At 40.7% G+C, this 9,777-nt stretch overlaps 1 pseudogene; it reads right to left on the reverse strand.

Moving 5' to 3' along the window:
* LOC128247838 (uncharacterized protein DDB_G0271670-like) overlaps positions 1 to 7,633 on the reverse strand; it is a 39,000-nt pseudogene extending 31,367 nt beyond the window's left edge.
* Between the last annotated feature and the right edge of the window lie 2,144 nt (positions 7,634 to 9,777).

Raw genomic sequence — 9,777 nt, forward strand, 5'->3', positions numbered from 1 at the left:
TCTGCCAGCTCGCCGCCTGAACAAGCATCAAAATATTCTTTTCTTCTCAAGGTACAAGTTTTTGCGGAGGGGGCCAGTCGATTAGATCGACCCCAATAAACACACAAACACTGGTACTTAATTTATCGATTCTGAAAGGATGAAAGGCAAAGTCGACCTCGGCAGAATTTGAGCTCAGAACGTATAGACAGATGAAATATTGCTAAGCATTTCGCCCGGCGATCAGCATTACAATATTAAAATGTATATTTATTCATGTATTGATTTCTATTTATTCTGTTGCTGTTCTAAACCCTTATGTATATATGTACATGTGTGCGTGTATGTGTGAGTGTGTTTGTTTGTGTGTGTGTGTCTCTAAAGAGGATATATATATAAAGGATAAAGACCCCATGAATGACCATGGGATTGCACCTAAAATGTTACCTTCCGAAGCACAAGTCGGGGCAAGGTTGTTCGTGGAAGACCAGTAGTCTCCCTTGCAGAACAGCCTCCCCTCTCCATGTCACCAATGTTAGCCAAGTGAAAGGGAAAGGCTGTTACACTTTGGCACCAGTGACGTCGCGACACATTTTTACAGCTGAGTGAACTGAAGCAACATGAAATAGTCTTGTTCAAGAACATGACACATAGCCCGGTCCGGGCTGTGTGGTAAGTAGCTTGCTTACCAACCACATGGTCCCGGGTTCAGTCCCACTGCGTGGCATCTTGGGCAAGTGTCTTCTACTATAGCCTCGGGCCGACCAAAGCCTTGTGAGTGGATTTGGTAGACGGAAACTGAAAGAAGCCCGTCGTATATAGGTATATATATATATATATGTATGTGTGTATGTGTTTGTGTGTCTGTGTTTTTCCCCCCAACATCGCTTGACAACTGATGCTGGTGTGTTTATGTCCCCGTAACTTAGCGGTTCGGCAAAAGAGACCGATAGAATACTAGGCTTCTAAAGAATAAATCCTGGGGTCGATTTGCTCGACTAAAGGCGGTGCTCCAGCATGGTCAGAGTCAAAAGACTGAAACAAGTAAAAAAGAGTAAAAGAGTAATAATATAAAATACAGTTATGGTTAAGGGTGGAGAGAGTCCCATGCCTATATGCTGAAAATAGACGCTAAATCGTCAAACCACTTCAAACCATCACATTTATAACACACGTGTTGAAATCGAATGAGTAGGCTGACATAAATTCATAAAGTAATAATTATGCCCTTAATTACAATTGTATTATTTACTATTATAAATCTCTACATATGAATTTACCTTGATAGGTCTATTTTATATGCTGGCTACTGATAAAATTGTCAACGATTTTATCAATAATATTAATACGCTAATATTTTTGTACATACCTGTTGTGTGCGTCACACTTCAAAGAAGTGACAAAGCGAGAGAGAGGAGGATAGAGAGGAAGTAAGAGAGAGAGAGAGAGAGAGAGAGAGAGAGAGAGAGAGAGAGAGAGAGAGAGAGAGAGAGAGAGAGAGAGAGAGAGTGAGTGAGAAAGAGAAATGGAGAGTGAGAGAAAGTGAGCGAGAAAGAGAGAGAGAGAGTGAAAGAGACAGTGAGTGGGGATAGCTTTCGTTTTGTGTTTTTAAGTGTTTCAGAGAGGAATTGAGAGAGAAAAAAGAGAGAATGAAAGAGACAGGGAGTGGTGACGGCATTTGTTTCGTGATTTTAAATGTTTATCACATTGCAAGAGAAGTAGATACATAGATACATATACACATTGTTAAATCAAAAGCGGGAGAGAAGAGAAACACAAAGGAAGTGAAAGAGAAAGAGAGAAAGTGAGAGAGACAGTAGATACATAAATCCAAAGAAAAGTTCATACATAGATACATACACACAGAATATACTGGATGTCAATTTCACTTTTCATTATCACACGACGATAAAATTAACTCACAAATGGCTGAGTACTCTACAGACATGCATAACATTAACGTAGTTCTCAAAGAGATTCAGCCTCACGCAAAATATGACAAGGCTGGCCCATTTGAATTACAGTTACAACTTGAGACATATATATATATGAATGCATTTGTGTGTGTATGTGTTTGTGTGTGTGTGTGTGTGTGTGTGTGTGTGTGTGTGTGTGTGTGTGTGTGTGTGTGTGTGTGTGTGTGTGTGTGTGTAGTTTAGGTTAATTATGGGTAGCTGTTGCCTACGATGCCTCCACAGACAGCACGTCCCTTGTGGATGTCTAGACATGTCAGAGGTTTTGATGTGTATATATGAGTGGGTAAATGTTTATGAGTAGATAGTGAGAGTAATAATGGAGGGTAAAATCAGATATCGAGAGAGATATTGAGATGAATCTGAGAGCTGAGTACAGATAAAGAATGAAAACAGACAGAGAGTAAAAGATGAGAGGGGAAAGAGTGCCACATAAAGTATTGCAAATGTGTAACAATGGACCTAACACGATGAAGAATGCTTGAAATATTACCGAAATCACCATCGAAACATCTATCTGTTTTATAGACATTTTATAATTGTAAAATGGACGTCTTGTATGATATGTCCTTTTACAATAACACGATGCCTACAAAACAGATATGATGGTTATGTCTGTTATTTTCCGATTAGGACCAACCCGGGGAGAAAGAACAATAATTAATAACAAAACCGATTCGTTATATGCTAAAAATTAATAACTAAAATTGAAGTTACCAAATCCGAAGCGCAGCGGTTTTTCTGTAATCGCAAGCCAACTCTCGTCAGAAAGATATGATTCTCAACGTTCCTGCTGTATCGTTTTGCCCCGCACACCATAAAAAGCTAACACGCTTGCTTCATATAGATGTCGTTTCTTTTATCTTGCTTCTTACTCTATTTTGATAGAATATTTAATCGAAACATAAGTCTATTTCTTCTCGTTTTCCTTTTATTCAGCGTGCTGTTCACTATGCACAACATTCATTCATTTCTTTTTTGTATATATATTCACATTTTGTTCTCTACTTGTCGAATTTTTGTCTACCTGTTGTAATCTCTAACGTTGTCCATCTTTCCGTCTATTATTCCCCACGTTTCATTTGTGCTATTTCCTTCTTACAATGAGCCCTTATTTGAAAACGGCAGTGAATGATACTAAGGATATTTAGCTGCTATTTCTTGCAAGCGAAGTGATCAGTTAGAGTGAGTATATCTTTCGCTTGTCACACAGGCAATGTTACAGTGTAGATATCCAAGTAATAGAAGTGTCATCCATACGATATCAAGCGTTGATTGTTTATTTTGTCATGCAATGGCAAAGTAAATAATATCTATTTACTGCTTTCATATAGCATTACATTCTGGTGATCTGATCTCATCCTTGTCGTAAAGTATACAAACAGAAAGCGATCAACTATTCGATCGCATAAAAGAAAACAAAATTCTTTCTCAAACTACGCTCGTAGAAACAGTGTGTCCAATAACATATATGTGTGCGTGTGTGTGTGTGTGTGGGGGGGTAAGTGTGAGTGTCAGTGCGTGCGTGAGAGAGAGAGAGAGAGAGAGATATGTGTGTTTGTGTAAGGGTGTGTGTGTGTGTGTGTGTGTGTGTGTGTGAATATTTGTCTGAGGTGTATGCATGTGAGGTGTTTGTGAATGCGAGGTGTGTTGAGGTGCGTGTGTGTGAGCGCGTGTGTGAGGTTTGTGCGTGAGAGAATGTGCGTGTGTGAGAGAGAAAGTGTGTGTGTGTATGAGAGAGAGAGAGATGTGTGTGTTTGTGTAAGGTGCGTGCGTGTGTGTGATCTTATGTATGAGAGGTGTGTGTGTCTGTGTGAGTGTGAGTGTGTGTGAGAGAGAGAGAGAGAGAGATGTGTGTGTTTGTGTAAGGTGTGTGTGTGTGTCAGGTGAGTGTTTGTCTGAAGTGTATGCGTGTGAGGTGTCTGTATGTGAGGTGTGTGTGTGTGTGAGAGAGTGTGCGTGTGTGTGTTTGTGTAAGGTGTGTGTGTGAGAGAGATGCGTGTGTTTGTGTAAGGTGAGTGTGTGTGTCAGGTGGGTGTTTGTCTGAGGTGTATGTGTGTATGTGAATGTGAGGTGTGTGTGTGTGAGATGTATGTGAGAGGTGTGTGTATGAGGGATATGTATGTGAGGTGTGTGTAAGGTGTGTGAGGTGTGTGTATGAGGTGTGTGTATGAGGTGTGTGTGTGTATGAGATATGTGTATGTGTGTGAGGTGTGTGTGAGGGGGATGAGGTGTGTGCGAGTGAGGTGTATGTGTGTGGTGTGCGTATGTGTGTATGTGTGAGGTGTGTGTATCTGAGAGAGAAGACGGAAAATATTGGCCAGCCAAATCCTACAGAGAATCGAATCCCGTACCTCTCAAACTCCGCTATTATTTAGCGTTATAAACAAACGGTCAAAGGTCACTTAGCGCTCACCCACAATTTGAAAGTACAGAGTTCGACTCGATTCTCTGAAGAGGCCTGATGACCTCATACACATATACCTCACACACGCACCTCACACACACACACCTTACACACACCCCAAGGCGGCGTGCCGGCAAGCTGGCAGAATCGTTAGCACGCCGGGCGAAATGCTTAGCGGTATTTCGTCTGTGGTTACGTTCTGAGTTCAAATTCCGCCGAGGTCGACTTTGCCTTTCATCCTTTCGCGGTCAATAAATTAAGGACCAGTTACGCACTGGGGTCGATGTAATCGACTTAATCCCTTTGTCTGTCCTTGTTTGTCCCCTCTATGTTTTACCCTTTGTGGGCAATAAAGAAATAAGAAACGTTAGCACGCCGGACGAAATACTTTGCGGTATTTCGTCTTTACGTTGTGAGTTCAAATTCCGCCGAGGTCGACTTTGCCTTTCATACTTTCGGGGTCGATAAATTAAGTACTAGTTGCGTTTTGGGGTCGATCCAATCGACTGCCCTCGCTCACCCAAAATTTCGAGCCTTGTGCCTAGAAGAGAAAAGAATGTTATAGCAACTTCGGAGTATTCTTGACGCTTGAGATTAACTCCTCTTCTTATATGAAAATGCTATCAATTAACATTCGGGAGATGGGACACACCTTCAAGTGGCTGCAATAAATATAATGTGGGAGACATTTATAGGGGTATATGCTGAATAGATAAATAGATAGATAGATAGATAGATAGATAGATAGATAGATAGATAGATAGATAGATAAATAGATAGATAGATAGATAGATAGATAGATAGTGTCGTCGTTGTGGGGATTTCATGTCACAGTTGCTATTATTTGTAGTCGTTGTTGTTGAGAACATTCAGAGGGTGAACATTCTTTGCATTTTTTTCCCCTCATGTTTGTAATCACAGTCTGATTTTGTTTCTCCCACAGAGGTACAGAAAGCCATAAAGCGCATAAACAAAGTGCAGTTTTGTTTTTATTCTTCAAGCAATAAAAACATAAAAATATTTGTCATTGCAGACAAGATGATGTCTAGTTTTTAATTGTTTCTTCAAGTTTTTCAACTCTACCGTTCCTTCTTCTGGGGTCCTAGCATAGGATATCCGTCAAGAACTTGAGCCAATATAATCAACAATGACGATCCCTCACAAATTTGTGACCATGTGCATATATATATAAAAGAATGGTTTTGCGGAATGAAATGGAATGAAATGAAATGTAACTATGTTGGAATTGAACTAGTAACATAAAGAATTTATCTAAGTAGTAATTTGTCCGATCCACTATCGGTTTTGCCAATACATTGCCGTTACAAAATAATAGGATGGCGGATTAGCAGAAATGGTAGAGCGACGAACAATATGCTTCCAAGTTTTTAAGTGTCTCTTCAGGTTTTGAGATCGAAAACCACTTGGGTCGGTTGTACTTTTCATCTCTCCGGGTCAATATTATCTGGTAGAACCCGTCTAGTATGAGAACTAATATAACCGATTAGGAGCCAGCATCACCAATAAATAAATTAATTAATTAATAAAAAGAAGTTTATGCTTCTATTAAAAACAAATATTACAAAATAATCCCAATGTAAAAAGGAACAGAACAGAGCATGAGTGTATTACTCATACAAAAGTAATACATAAATTCTCCCAAGATGATGATGATTGTGTGTGTGTGTGTGTGTGTGTGTGTGTGTGTGTGTGTGTGTGTGTGTGTGTGTAGGCGCATGGCTTAGTGGTTAGGGTGATGCGAGGTCGTGGGCTCGATTCCCAGACTGGGCATTGCGTTATGTTCTCGAGCAAAACATTTCATTTCACGTTGCTCTCCGATCATTTCGTCATCTGACATGTGGCACATGTTGTACCTTTACAGGCAATGTCGATTTGATGGAGGGAGTGAGTTTATGTGAACACAGACATTTGATCACCATAAGCACACCACCTGTGTGGTTGTTCGGGAAGAAATTCTTTTCTTTATTAGCCACTAAGGGCTCAACATGGAGGGACGATATAGTACATACGAGTGAGGTTATACAGGAAAACGTGTACAAAAAATAGCAATAGTAATATATTAATAACAGTAATTCTCCAAAAAGGGGAGGTTTCTTGGGTTGTGCGTGGAAACCCCACAAGCCACGAAATGATCTGATCGCTAGGGCAACAAAGTGTACGTATTTGATTAGAAATTTTTGCTCAAGTCAGACCCATTCATTCGAGCTATTCTTCCAACATTTACCTATAAACAATTTACTGTTTTGGCTGACGGGAAGGTGAGTGGTTTTCTTACTCCTCTGGCTGTCTGTGGGTGTTTCCACGTTCACATTTTTATAAAAAGTTTTACTTAAAATAAAGCAGTTGTTTACTGTCAACTTAATGTGACAGACCCATTAACGGAATCATACTGCAGCTATTTAGCCCTAGGAAGCTGGGCTAAATAGCAGCAGTATGAATGCCTAAATGAGTCTGTCACATTAAGTTGACAGTAAACAACTGCTTTATCGTAACACTGCTGCTTACGTCTCTCTGTGAGATTTATAATTAGATCATTTCTAATTTTACTTACAGTTTTCTGAAATTTGCCCACTGCATTAGGATAATTTACTTTTATGTCAATGAACGTGTTATTTGAAATGCTGAGGGTCTGTATGTGTGGTGGTGCTTTGGGTGATGCACAAAGAAAATTGCTTGAGGTGATGTCGGTGCGTTCTTGTATGTATTTCATTAGTTGTGTATTGTTTTTGTGTTTATTGTAGTAAGGTTCATTGATTTTTGTGGTGGTTTCTGTTTTGTGTGCGGTGCTGGCAGTGGCATTGGTGGTGTTGGTAATGTGAGTGTTGTGGTTGGTGGAGGTGTGAATATATCTGTGTTATGGGAAGGTGCTTTGGTTGTGTCCGTTTTTCGTTTTTTATTTTTGTGGAACTTCTTCCCACTCTTCTCTGTCGGTTTTTTTGCTCATGTCCGAGTCAGACTCAGGAAGGGGTAACTCTGTTGAGTTAGTATCTGTTCGTGTTTCTTTCAGAGCTACCTTTAGAGTTTTTTGTTGTTTTTTTTTTTTTACTGCTGCTGTTGCTGTTGTTTCTGCCGTACTTTTTGTTGTAGTTTCTGCTGTGTTTTCCGCAGCCAGTCCGCTTGCTGTTGCTGTGTTTGGTATTCCTTCCATTGGTGATGGTAGTGTTGTTGCTACTCTTGTTAATGTTTCTGGTTTGTTTTTCGATGTTGTCTCTGTTGCTTTCTCTGCTGTTAGTTTTGTTGTTGTATCTTCCATAATTTGTGATGCTATTGTTGTTGTTTTGGGTGGAGGTGGTGTTAATTCTACTGTAGTTTGCCTCTGCTTCTGTTGGTGTTGCTGTGATTATGCTTTTGGTGGAATGGGAAGCTTCCCGTCTGATCTCAACGGGCAAAAGACTCTAAGGTGGTCCTTCTGTCTGCAGAGAAAGCACCTCGGTTTACGCCCCTGCATCAACACATGCAACTTTGCGCCTTCCAGTAAAAACGTGGAAATAAAATTAATAGAAATAAATGAACAACAGTGGTTCCCAAAAGAGGAGGTTTGCTGGGTTGGTCGTGGAAACCCACAAACCACTAAAACAACCTAATCGCTAGGGTTTGTGCTCAAGTCAGGCCCATTCATTCGAACAATTCTTGCAACATTTACCCATCTTTCCGCAAATATGTACGAGGACAGCATCTCCCTCTTCAGTCTCACTTTTCTTTTCAATTGGAACCTAAAATAGTTAGTAAGACCACTGCCGGAGAGGAAGGTGCCTGTTCTCAAACCTTTCACCCGCGTCAACTATACAACCTCTTTTGCAATAGCCACTAGACAGAGAGCAGATCTTTCCGGAACAGAACTGCAGTTCCACCCACCTCTCGACTGGTACGGAGATGCGTAGATCTCGTATCCAGCGAAGAGGGTGTAACCCTTCTGGCCCTCGCGAGCAAAAGACTTCTAGGTGGTCCTTCTGCCTGCAGAGATAATGCCTTGGTCCACGCCCCTCAAGCGATACGTTCAGCTTTACAACTTCTGGCAGGTGTATAAGATTTCTAACCCTTTCAAGTGCTTTCTGGTCTGCCTGAATCAACAGCTCCAGTTTCTGCCTCCATCCATTCTGCTGGTGTATTTTGTTTATTTGTAAAATTTTGATTTCTTTTTCGATGTCGAGTAACACGGCTGCTATTACCCAAGCGATGTAAAATTCCGGAGCACCTCCCCATATTATATGTTTGAAGCTCGCCGACTGAGGTGGGTCGGCAGGAGCGCTAATTCTTTTGCTTTTAGGGTCACTGTGCAGTGAAGCTTGATTTCGTCTTCTGAGGGGAAACATACCTTCACAATGCCATGTCTTCTCCCCCTTGTCACGTACTTAATTTTGTTCCAAATTGTTTACTCTCTTTTACTCTTTTACTTGTTTCAGTCATTTGACTGCGGGCATGCTGGAGCACCGCCTTTAGTCGAGAAAATCGACCCCAGGACTTATTCTTTGTAAGCCTAGTACTTATTCTATCGGTCTCTTTTTGCCGAACCACTAAGTTACGGGGACGTAAACACACCAGCATCGGTTGTCAAGCTATGTTGGGGAGACAAAGACAGACACACACCGACACACACATATATATATATATATATACATATATACGACGGGCTTCTTTCAGTTTCCGTCTACCAAATCCACTCACCAGGCTTTGGTCGCCCCGAGGCTAGAACAGAAGACACTTGCCCAAGGTGCCACGCAGTGGGACTGAACCCGGAACCATGTGGTTGGTGAGCAAGCTACTTACCACACAGCCACTCTTGCGCCACTCCTGTTTATAGTTAGTTTTCAATCTTTGTTGCTTGTTCAATCTTTCTGTCTTTTAAAATTAGCGTTTGGTAGATGACAGTTCTACGCGAAATGAGTTGTGTGGTTTCACCAGGTGGGGTTTTCAATATGATATTTATTCCATCTCTTTTGATTAGACACTTCAATTTTTAAAAATCTTCCTTGTTTGCGTTGAGTGTTTTTTGGCAGAGTTTAGTGACAAAATCGAAACCGCGACGGTTGCATATGTTTTTCTCTATCTCGCTAATATCAGTTGATTTACTGGCTGTGGTGGCGTTAGAATTTTTTCTTCGTACATTTCATCATATTTTTCAGTTTGGTATGTCTGTGTGTGTGGGTTGGTTTTGGGCGTTTCCTTCTCTAAGGCTGGAGGCCATGTTTGAAAGAATAAACAAATGAGAGCCAAAACTCATATACACAATACACAACAGAGAATAGAAATATACCCCCAAAAGAGCGAATTTCTATATTCAAGGAAACCTCTCCTGTCAAGGAGATTCAGTTATAAGGACTTTATATGCCACATACGTCATCTAACAACAGGAGTGTCCATGATACACACACACATACATATATATATATATATATA

The sequence above is a fragment of the Octopus bimaculoides genome, chromosome 5 (assembly GCF_001194135.2).
Source record: "Octopus bimaculoides isolate UCB-OBI-ISO-001 chromosome 5, ASM119413v2, whole genome shotgun sequence".
Taxonomy (NCBI): domain Eukaryota; kingdom Metazoa; phylum Mollusca; class Cephalopoda; order Octopoda; family Octopodidae; genus Octopus; species Octopus bimaculoides.